The following is a 12355-nucleotide window of genomic DNA, read 5'->3' as shown; positions in this document are numbered from 1 at the left end:
TTGACTGCATAACATTAAGGAGAAAAGGTTTAGGAATGTCAGAAATGTTCTATGTGGTGATCATGATGGTGATTACAATACTATACACATTTGTTAAAATTCATCAAATTGTGCACATCAAGTTGGTGATGTTCATTATATATAAAATATTCCTCAATAAAACTAGATAATTAACATATATAGATTTTTAGCATAAAAAAAGCAAGTTGCTGAATGTATGTGTTTTGGGTTTTTTTTGTTTGTTTTTTTGGTATTTTTGACATGGAATTTCACTCTTGTTGCCCAAGCTGGAGTGCAACAATGCCATCCTGGCTCACTGCAACCTCCTCCTCCTAGTTTCAGGTATTTCTCCTGGCTCAGCCTCCCAAGTAGCTGTGATTACAGGTGCCCACCATCACACCTGGCTAATTTTTTTTTTTTTGTATTTTTAGTAGAGATGGGATATCACCACATTGACCACACTGGTCTTGAACTCCTGACCCCTCCTGCCTTGGCCTCCCAAAGGGCTAGGATTACAGGTGTGAGCCAGCGTACCCGGCCATGTATTTGTTTTTGAAATTTAATAGGTCTATATTTGTGTATATAAAAGTTTTCTTAACGTCTAGAATCATAAAAATTATAAAAATAGAAAAAAGAGGAAGGGGATGGGATATAGGGAATAGTTAAATGGAATATTATCTTTTATTTCAATATTTCAGTTGTTAAGAAAAATTTATTTGCACTCACTAACTGTACAATTAAAATTAAATTTAATTGTGATAGTAAAGAAGAATTTTTACAGCTATGCACATGTCAGAAACTGATGTATAGTTTTCTCTTTTTGTGATGTCTTTGCCGGGTTTTGTTTGTTTTTTCTTTTGAGATGGAATCTCACTCTGTCACCCAAGCTGGAGTGCATGGAGCAATCTCAGCTCACTGCAACCTCTGCCTCCTGGGTTCAAGGGATTCTCTTGCCTCAGTCTCCCATGTAGCTGGGTTTACAAGCACGTGCCACCACACTCTGCTAATTTTGTGTATTTAGTAGAGACAGGGTTTCACCATGTTGATCAGGCTGGTCTCAAATTCCTGACCTCAGGTGATCCACCCACCTCAACTTTACAAAGTGCCGTTTTGCAGGCATGAGCCACCACGTCCAGCCTGTCAGGTGTTTATACTGATATTATATCAGCCTTCATAAAATACATTGGAAAAAAATCCCCCATTTTCTGTTTTCTAGCGAGTTTGCGTACATTTTTCCTGAACTGTTTATTTGTAGAATTCAATAATGAAACCAGCAGGGACTGAAGATTTCTTTGTGGAAAACTTTTTGACTACAATTTCTTCAAGAGATATATGACTATTTAGATTTCCTATATCCGATTGTGTCATTTTTATAACTTTTTTTCCAATAAAATTCATTTGTTTTCAAGTTTGTTGGCAAAAGAGTTATTTCAAATTCATTGGCAAAATGTGTTTACAACTGTGTTTATAGTATTCTATTATAATTTTTATATGTGTGGTCCTTAGTGATAGCCTGTCACTTCTGCTATAAGCAATTTGTGTTTTGGGTGTTTTGTTAGTCTAGCTGGGTGTCTGTCAATCTTATCAATCCTTTCAAAGCAGCAAATTTTTGCTTATTTAATTTTCACTAAGACCTGATTTTTTCCTATTTCTTTGCTTTCTACTTTTTTCTTTTTTTTTTGAGATGGAATCTTGCTCTGTCACCCAAGCTGGATTATAGTGGCACAATTTCAGCCCACTGCAACCTCTGCCTCCCTGGGTCAAGGAATTCTCTTGCCTCAGCCTCCCAAGAAGCTAGGATTACAGGCACCCACCACCATGTCTGGCTAATTTGTGTATATTTAATAAAGACAGGGTTTCACTATGTTGGCCAAGCTGGTCTCAAACTGCTGACCTCAGGTGACCCACCCACCTCAACCTCCCAAAAATGCTGAGATTACAGGCATAAGCCAATATGCTGGGACATTCTTTCTGCCTTTATCGTAATTTGTTTTTCTCCTGGGATTTTTGTCTTTTTACTCATTGTGCATGCACGTTTTCCTTTTTGTCTCTGCACGTTTACAATAGCTGTTTTAAAATCTCTATTAGTAGATTGGGCACAGTGGCTCACACCTGTAACCCCAGCCCTCTGGAGGCTAAGGCAGGAAGATCGTTTGAGTTCAGGACCTAAGCAACATGGAGAAACACAGTCTCTACCAAAATACAAAAATTAGCCAGATGAGGTGGATAATATGATGAGTTCCTTGGGACATAGCCTCATCATAAGTTGAGAAGCTTCTGAATTAACATGTGTGACATTTTCTCAATATATTAACATGCTGGAGCAGAATGAAATAATGTTAAAGTTTTTGCTTTTTTTCTTACAGAAGAAATAATTTATTGTGTTAGAGTAATACATTAGAGGTTTGCTTTTTTTTGAGATGGAGTCATGCTCTGTCACCATGCTGGAGTGCAGTGGCACAATCTCAGTTCACTGCAAACTCCACCTCACAGGTTCAAGAAATTCTCATGTCTCAGCCTCCTGAGTAGCTGGGATCACAGGCATGCGCCACCATGCCCAGCTAATTTTTGTTTTTTTCAGTAGAGATGGAATTTCATCTTGTTGGCTACGATGGTCTCAATCTCTTGACCTTGTGTGATCAGCCTGCCACAGACTCCCAAAGTGTTGGAATTAGAGTTTCTTGTAGTATTTCCTTAATCTTCTATTTCTTTTATTTTTATTTTTTTATTAATTTTTGAGACAGTTTCACTCTGTCACCCAGGCTGGCATGCAGTGGCACTTTCTTGGTTCACTGCAACCTCTGTGTCCTGGGTTCAAGCAATTTTCATGCCTCAGCCTCCCAAGTAGTTGAGACTATAGGGGTGTACCACCACACCTGGCTAATTTTTGCATTTTTAGTAGAGACAGGGTTTTGCTAAGTTGGTCAGGCTTGTCTCGAAATGCTGATCCCAAGCTATCCACCCGCCTCTGCCTTCCAAAGTGCTGGGGTTACAGGCATGAGCCACTGTGCCTGGCTGCTATTTCTTTTAAAATGTAGAAACAGAGCCTCTTTAAGTGTGCTGAGAGATAGTTTCACTTCATTTATAAAAATAATAGACAAATTTATGTGTTTCAACACAGACTTCTATTTTCCAGCCTTGTGCCACAAACGAACTGCCAGGGGAGGGGATCCACCTGAGAAGCAGGTCACTATGAGAGGGGTGCCTCCCGAGGCCGCACTTCCTTTTCTTTCTACTCTGCCTGCTCTAGGGGGGTTCAACTCTTTTGGAGGCATCAAGATCTCTGGCACTGGAATGGGGAGCCTCTCCTCCGGGCAAGGAGGGGGTGTTATTGGAAGGGGGTCCTCTAGTGCTGAGTAAGCCAAGATCTAAGGAGCCTGCATCCTCTGGTGGGTGGAGCAAGATTTTTCCCTAACTGCCTGTCCCTTTGCTACTAACACAGCCACTGCTTGGCCCCTCAACCACTGTGGGGGGTTTAAAAATAACTGTAACCAAGAGTCTATGTGCAGAACTTGGTCAGGGTGTCCTGGCTTGCCTGCAACCTTGTGCCACACTTTGGAGACAAGGGACCTGTCCAGGCTCCCTTCTGTGGGCCAATCTACTTCTAATGCTGGCCAGGATAATTCACACAGAGTTCTAGGTTTCTTTGGCATCATGGTGGTGCCATCATCTCCACTAAATCCCTTCTTGAAATTCTTCAGCATAGTTCCCAATGGACTGGATTTACTGTGTCTTGCCCATCTCCCTTTGTTAGGGTAAGAAGAGCACTCCCCAAAAGGTCATGGGGCTGCTCTTGACTTTGCCCAGTGTTACAACTCAGGACTCTGCCCTTCATCCTTAGTCTCCCACTCGTTACAGTGCAATACTTTTTCTGTGCACTTTCACACACTTTTACTTTCCGCCCTCCAACCAAGTCAGAAACAGAAACAAGTTTAAAGCACCAAGACTGGCTTACAGAGTAACGGAATTAAAACCAAAGTGCCTAGATTGACACACACAAGAACAAAATCAAAACCAAGGTGCCTACATTGGCACACCATGGTGGAGCAGGCCACACCTCCACCCAACGTGGTGGGTAAGTAAAGCTTCCCAGAATTAATACTACCAAGTTTCTAACATCCGGATTCCAAGTGCACCAGTTCCTTCTAGGTGTTCAGTTTTTGCAATGTATCCCCACAGGCCCGCCTGGTCGTGCTGTGTGGAAGGATTGACTGGGGCCGATGCCTACCTGGGAGCGCTCTCAGAATCCTGGTGCCCAAGCAGGCTGGAGTCCCCCAGGGAGATGCCCTGCAAGGGCAAGGCAAAGCTGCCTGGGAGGCTGTCCTGGCCGTCTGCCAACTGAAACTCATTTCCCAGTCAGGGAACCAAAATGAAGTAGGAACAGTGAGAAATAAACTTCTGGAACACTAAACTGAGAAAGAAAATGTTTTTATTCAGCCAGGAGCTCCGGGAGGGCTACAGCCTCATTTACCAAGCTCCCAAGAAGCAGCTTCTCTCCCATAGGTTTACAACGCTAACAGGGAAACTGAGGCAAAACTATGTCATTGTCCATTTGCTGGGCGTCCAACCTTACAATCTTTTGGCCTCATCGATTTGCTAATTTATATGCAGCCAAAGTGGGGACCAGCATGGGAGGGGGCTTACAGAGACAAGACAAAGGCAGTAAATTGTTAGTCGGCAGAGGTGTTTCCAGGAGGGAGCCTGGTCCCTGCAGATGTGGGGGTGTGACCCAGTGCCGGGCTCCAGCTGATAGGAGTAACATTCATTTGCAACTCTTTCAAGGTTTACAGATAGCAGAGACACTGGGAACTGAAAAGGGCATCATCTTCCCAGCTCTTTGGTATTTATTATTCACTTTTTCACCCTCCTTCCCATCTGGAGAGGAGAGGAGGGAGGAGGTGGAGACTGGAAAACAGAAGGAGGTGAGGGGGTCTTCCTTCTTAGTTAGGTGTGGGGAGCGAGGTGGAGAGGGGTGCCAGTAGGAGTGGGATGATAGTGGGATGGGGTGCAGGTAGGATCAGGGTGCTGGTGGGTGGGGCGTGGGTAGCATGGCATGCTGGCAGGGCGGTGCGTGGGTGGGGGCAGGGTTCGTGTAGGGGCTGGCGCTGGAGTGGCTGGGGCATGGGTAGAAGCAGGGTGTGAGTAGGGTCAGGGTTCAGGTAGGAGTAGGGTGATTGCTGGGTCAGGCATGTGTAGGATGGGGTGGTGCTAGGTCTGGACGTAGGTAGGAGAGGGTGCAGGTAGGAGCATGGTGAAAGCTGGGCCGGGTCCAGGAAGAAGCAGAGCGTGGGTAGGAGTAGGATGCTGGGAGTGCAGAGCATGGGTAGAAGCGAGGTCCAGGTGAAGCAGGATGCTGACAGGGTAGGGTGTTGGTGGGGAGAAACGTGGGTAGGAGCGGGGTGCTGGAGGGGTGTGGGAGGGTAGGACAAGGTGCAGTAGGGACAGGGTGATTGTGGGGTGGGGCATCAGTAGGATGTGGCTAGCAGGGCGGGTGTGGGTAGGGCAGAGTGAGTAGGAGCAGGGTGCTGGTGGGGTGGGTTGTGGTTAGGACCAGGGTGGGGAGGTGGAGGGTGATGGCAGGGCAGGGCTCTTGGTGGGAGCAAGGTACCAGCAGGAGTAGGGTGCCGGGCACAGGTAGGATCAGAACCTGGTTCCGGAAAGACCACCAGTAGCCTAGGTCCCAGCACCTCTACAGGTGCAGCCACTCTCTTCACCTTGTGCTTCAGCTTGCTGTACCTGCATTTGCCCCTTTTAGCTGCATAGAGAGGGCAGGGGAGCAGAGGGGGATGCAACTCGGGAATGTCTATGGGTGCAACTAAGGAAACTCGGAGAACCGCCTGCCTCCCCAGGTCCCCTAAGATTGAACTACCCCCACCCCCGCTATTTTTCAGTGGCCCAGGCCCAGTGGACGGGGGAGCCTCAGAAGAAGGGGTGGGGGCAGGGCAAAAGCAGGAGAAGGGAAAGAGCTTGGCAGGGAAGGGAGCCAAGAGAGCCTTTCTCAACATCCAGGTTAATGGATAGGCTGGGCTTACTGCAGGGCTAGCCAGGAAGAAATGTAACCATGCGTGGAAAAACAGGAGTTGGGGAGTTAGTTACTAGGCAGCAGGTGGTCCCTTAGGCAATCGTGGGGGCTGAGGAGCTGAGGGGCTGGCTGGTCTCTCATTGTCAAGCCCCGGGCTGGTCAGTTTCAGGGAAATGAGATGAAACAAATGTAACTTTCTTTAGGACTAGCAGTATCAATTTCTCTGTTTATTCAAGGAAGCTGTACATATTCGGAGTATGGGAGAATTGGTCCCCTTTCAGCCTCATGGGGGGAGCTATAAGGGTAGGCATCCTTACACACACACACACACACACACACACACACACACACACACACACACACACGGCACTCAGGATGTGGGACTGACAGTAGGGGAGAGCAGGCAGCAGAGGAGGGCAAGCAGCAGAGAGGAATTGGGGCCCCAAAGAATCTAATTTCCCCCAAAGAAATGATGGCCACAAACATAGACACCTCTCACATGGAGAAGCCAGTAGGCCTGCGCTGGGAGGCTTGTGGGCTGAGGTTGGATGTGTGTTTTAGGCTCTAACAGGAAAGTCCTCTGTTCTGTCCCCACCCCCCAGCTGCCTCTTAAGGTCTGGCCTGCACATAGGCACAGAGGGATGGATGAAGGGAAGCCCATGGGGCATTGGGGTGGGACAGCCCAGGAACCTGAGCCTGGGGTGCCCCTGGGCCAGCTGCTCTTATTCCTGCTGTGTCCTGTTGGGTCTCAGGGCTTGAATCTGTGATCTGTACATCTTTCTGTTAATTTGAAGCCAAAGTGAAGTCACCCTCACAGGCAGGAGAGAGAGCTGCCAAGACGGGCTGGCTCAGACTTAGTCAGCTGCTATGTACACAGCCAGCCTGCTGAGGGGGAGGTGATGGAGGGAGTCAGGAAGCAGGGGGCAGCCCACACAGGAACACTAACCTGGACCACAGGACCGGGTGCTACCTGTCACCCACCCTCGCCAGGGTTGACAAAGCTGGAGTTAGGCACTGGGAGCTCCCCAGTGTGCAGACAGATCCCATCTCTGGGGCTAGCAGCTACTCAGGCTGCACACTCAGGCCTATGCCCAGAGAAGGGACCTGATAAGGAGAGAGAGGCTGGGGGTGGGGGGTGCATGGAACTTTTGGTGGCAAGCAAGCTCCTGTGACTGTCTTCCAGGAGAATAAAGAGGTAAGTGGATGGATCTGAATGCCCCCTCCCCACACTTCCCTGGGACCATTCTGGCCAGACCTTGGCTGATGCCGCACAGGCTGTATGTATGGCTTGGCTCTGACAGCCTCAGGGCCCATCTGAGACAGCGGTTCTGCCTGCATCCCAACCACTTCTCCCCTGGGGGCTTGAGTGGACACCTGACACCCTGGGGGATATAGCCTTCTCCTGGGAAAAAGGTCTGTAGGGGGCCTCACAAGGTGTTCCCCTACACACGTGTATACATGCACACATGCATATACTTGTGTTCACATATGTGGACACACATGCACATGGTTGCATATCTTTTCCCATGTGTGCTTCCAGGGACCTGACCAGAGGGCCGTCCAGTAGAGGACAGAGTTGAAGCCCGAGACCACGTGGCCTTGGAGACTGCAGGGAGAGAGACTCAGACCTGCTAGGCCTGGGTGTAACCTCAAGATCCAGAACATCAGACAGCAGGAAGCAGCTCCTCACCCAGCAGAGTAAAACTGGGGCCACCCTGAGGTCCCACAAGGGTAGTTCAAGGCCAGGTGGGTGCAAGGCAGACATGCCGGCCTGCAACTGACCAGTCTTGTCCCCAGGGAGAGGAGGGCCTGCACGGGGCTCTGCCTTCCTTTCTTGACTCTCATTAGTCATCTCTCTGTAATTTAAAGTTTTTTTTATGCTATTAATTTTAAAGCACAAAATCTTAAATACATGAAGAAAGTGGTACTATCATAATGCCATGTGAAAATTCTACCAGCAAAAGATTGTGTAAAAATATTATGGCTGGGTGAGGTGGCTCATGACTGTAATCCCAGAACTTTGGGAGGCCTAGGTGGGCAGATCACCTAAGGTCAGGAGTTTGAGACCAGGCTGACCAACATGGTGAAACTCTGTCTCTACTAAAAATACAAAAATTAGCCAAGCATGCTGTGGGTGCCTGTAATCCCAGCTACTCAGGAGGCTCAAGCAGGAGAATTGCTTGACCCTGGGAGGCAAGATAGCAGTAAGCAGAGATCACGCCACTACATTCCAGCCTGGGTGACAGAGCAAGACTCCATCTCAAAAAATACATATATTATGCTAGCTGGCCAGGTACTGTGGCTCGTGCCTGCAATCCAAGCACTTTGGGAGACAAGGTGGGCAGATCCCCTGAAGTCAGGAGTTCGAGACCAGCATGGCCAACATGGTGAAACTCCGTCTCTACTAAAAATATAAAAATTAGCTGGGCTTGGTGGCACATGCCAGTAATCCTAGATACTAGGGAGGCTCAGGCAGGAGAATTGCTTGAACTCAGGAGGCAGAGGTAGCAGTGAGTCGAGATTGCCCCACTGCACTCCAGCCTGGGCAACAGATGTGTGTGTGTGTGTGTGTGTGTGTGTGTATGTATTTATTTACATAAATATATATGTTTTTATATAAATACATAATAAATGTTATATATTTATTTTATAATATAAATAATATATATTATATATAATATACATTTTAATATAAAATATAGGAAAGTCCTCTGTTCTCTCCACAATCCAGCACTTTGGGAAGTCTAGGAGGGTCAATCACCTGAGGTAAAGAGTTGAGTCAGCCTGGCAAACATAGTGAAACCTCGTCTCTACTAAAAATACAAAAATTCGCTGAGCATTGTGGAAGGCATCTGTAATCCCAGATACTCCAGAGGCTTAGGCAGGAGAATTGCTTGTGCCTTGGAGGCAGAAGTTTCTGTGAGCGGAGATAGTGCCATTGCATTTCAGCCTGGGCAACAAAAGCAAAACTCCATTTCAAAAAAACAAAAACAAAAATTCAAACATTTTCTTGATTTAACTATTTAGAGCTGTTGTCTAGCAATAGACACCTTTTACAAAAATTGAGACAAACTGTTGTAAATATAATAGTAATTAAGGATTTCTTATGTTAGAAAATCACAAAACTTTTACTTTAAAGATAAATTAACGTTTTTTAATGTCCCACATTTATTTAACTTGTAAAAAGTGTTTACCTTGGATTCCTTTAAATAAGTAGCATCCATATTTGGTTAAGTGTTTGGATGCCAGTCATTCACACATGATTACAAATGGAAAACTTTAAAAGTGCAATGAACCACAGCCAAATTAAAATAAATTAGAAACTAAACTAAAGCATCTCAAAACATATCTTTAGTTATTAGGCAATAATATTCCATTTCTAAAATCTAATTTAAATGCAGGTTTTAAATAAATTTAAAATGTGTCCTCTCTTCATTAACATAATAAAGAATAAATTTAAAATGTGTCCTCTCTTCATTAACATAATAAAGATAATTGTTATCTTTATGTTAACAATTATCTTTATTAACACAATAAAGATGATTATGTTGTCTTTATGTTAATAATTATGTTATCTAAAACAGATAATTCTGACCTTTACTTAACATGCATAAATTAATTAAATAACTCAATAAAACTAGAATACAGGAATTATATCAGAAATCCGAAAGCCAAAGGCCAAAAAATAATATAACTAACCTTCGATGAGTATCTCTCTCTCCTGTTATTTAAAGTTCGTGAGCTTGAGATGGGATCTTTAAGTTTTCTCTCAGAATATGATTTCTTTTGAGACCTAATTATTATTAAGATTTCCAGCAAAAGGTGATGGAAGGACTGGCCCATAGTGTGAGCAGTGAATAAAGATCTGGTCTGCTCTTTCTCCAGATCATAACTAACTTCTGCTAGCCTCTCCTGAGTTCCATGAAGAGTATAAAAGACAAATGCTTAGTGTTTCATGTTTTCCAAAATGATTACTCAATGAATTGCATGTTTTGTTCTGTTTTTTTTTTTTGAGACGGAGTTTCACTCTTGTTACCCAGGCTGGAGTGCAATGGCGCGATCTCGGCTCACCCCCGCCTCCTCAGATCAGGCAATTCTCCTGCCTCAGCCTCCTGAGTAGCTGGGATTACAGGCATGTGCTACCATGCCCGGCTAATTTTTTGTATTTTTAGTAGAGACGAGGTTTCACCATGTTGACCAGGATGGTCTCCATCTCTTGACCTCATGATCCACCCGTCATGGAATTCCCATAGTGTTTTAACTCTGAAAATGTGTCAGAGTATGCCTATTGTATGCAATTACAGTTTTTAAATTGGTCTAAAGAAGGACATGTGTTTCTAGGGGGATTTTTAACAAACAGGTAATTCAAACAAAGTAGGGAGGCAAAAGAAATGGCTATCAATGATGTATGGCTTAAGTAAGGTAACATTTGCTGCCTTCTGGAATGTCTCTCCATTGGAAGTACTCGTATTTAAAGGATAACTATGTGAGATGAGGAATATGTTAGTTTGCTTCACTATAAGAACCATCTCACTATATGTAAATACATCCAAACATCATGTAGTACTCAAATACACACAATAAAATTAAGTGTAAAAAAAAGCTAAAAATATTTATATTTAGTAAACCAGTTTAGAGATTGTTTTAAAAATGCCTCAAAGACATTTTCAAGCATTTGCTTTCACCATGCTTGTACATTTCATCTGTTACGTGGGAAAAGTTAAGCATTTAGCACTGACGAATCATTCAGAGCAACAACTCCTGGGGAGAATGGCTGAGTTGGTGATGAGAGAGCTAAAGCAGATCCTAAGACAGTTGCCTCCTAAGTTTGTAACCAAGGCACTGGAGGTGGGACCTGCCCTTTCTGTCTTACACACAGCCTCTCAAGATGACCAAGGTGTTACTTTTCACCACTTTGTGAATTATTCTTCCCTTCACCGCTGTATTAATCTTTCTCTATTTCACAAGTATGAGTTTACATAGATTGGGAAACTAATAGGATAACTTTTTTCAAGGCGCCCTCTAGTGATAATACCAAAGACCACAGTCAAGGACCAGGAATGTACTGAGCGCCAGGATGTGCCAAGAGTATTGATAGTATGGGATCCTTCCAGTGAAAAAAAAAAGTTAAAATCATTATTTGTTTTGGGGGAATTCTGACATGCAATTGTGTAACAATAATACTGTCTAAATTATAAAGCTTCAAAAAATACTTAAAGACTAGTAGGTCAAGTAAACTACGTAAGAATATAAGGGGGAAAAAAGTCTAAAACCCAAATCTAGGGGAGAGACATAAGCTGTCCTGGACTAATATGTGAAAGGCATGTTCGTTTAAGGACATAATTGTCCAAAATTAGCTTTCACTTCCCACTAATCTCATAAACGTGTCTCACTACAAACTGTGCTTCTCTTTTTTGACTTACTTTTTAAGTTCATTTGACAAAGATACTCTAACTTTTAATTTTTCTAAATAAAGTTGCTGATATTTGCCTAGTTCAGCTTTATAAAAATCTCCTTGAGTTTTCATTCTGGAGAGTTTGGATTCCAGATTTTAAATTCTGAGTTCTATCTGCCATTTTATTGATGCAACATTATCCTCTCTTAATGACTAACTTTTCTCGTGATACTGCTTGTGTCTAAGACAAACTAAAAGGATACATTTTAAAAATAATTATAACCTGAATAATTTTTGTATATTTGTTTCTTTTAGTTTTGAGTCAGTGATCCCAAGAGCACTTTTAAGTATGTTAAAAAAAAAAAGCTTGAAGATATTTATCAATATCAACTACATTGATCATTTAACCTACTTTATACACATCTGGATCATTCTTACATTGATACTCATGTAATCTGATCATCCAAAGATTAACAGAATCATTTTAAACTTTTTAAAAACTGAATGTGACTTAAGAACAATACAAGAGTATGGGATAATTTCTCAATCACAATTTTTTTTCTTTTCCTAGTGCCATGATGATCTGAAGAATTTGAGACAATGAATTTTGAGGTAGTTTGTTACACAGCAATAGATAACTAATAAATATATTGATACTCAATATGGGTTTCTTCCATTAAAAAAAACAATAATACAAACTACTCAAACATGTCGGATGCCTTTGGACCAGCAGGTAGGTGGAAGCTGAAAAGACCTAGAGAAGAATGGGTAAGAAAATCAAAAGGGCTTCAAAGAGACTGTTAGTCAGAGCCTGGTGTATCTGAAAAGGCTGACAAGAAGAGTTTCAAAGCCAGTGAAGAAAACAATAGGCCAGGCATAGTGGCTCATGACTGTAATCCCAGCAATTTGGGAGGCCAAGGCAGGTGGACCACTTGAGG

The 12355-nt window shown here is 43.7% G+C and overlaps 1 long non-coding RNA gene across 1 annotated transcript; it reads left to right on the top strand.

The window, feature by feature from the left end:
• Positions 1–4839: 4839 nt before the first annotated feature.
• On the top strand, positions 4840–12076 carry LOC103790751 (uncharacterized). Its single transcript, XR_617016.5, has 3 exons — positions 4840–4922; positions 7563–7768; positions 11989–12076. It is a non-coding gene; the product is annotated as an uncharacterized LOC103790751 (long non-coding RNA).
• Positions 12077–12355: the final 279 nt, after the last annotated feature.

This window comes from Callithrix jacchus, chromosome 4, assembly GCF_049354715.1.
Source record: "Callithrix jacchus isolate 240 chromosome 4, calJac240_pri, whole genome shotgun sequence".
NCBI classification, from domain to species: Eukaryota; Metazoa; Chordata; class Mammalia; order Primates; family Cebidae; genus Callithrix; species Callithrix jacchus.
The sequence above is the reverse complement of the archived record's forward strand: the minus strand, read 5'-3'. Positions and strand labels throughout refer to the sequence as shown.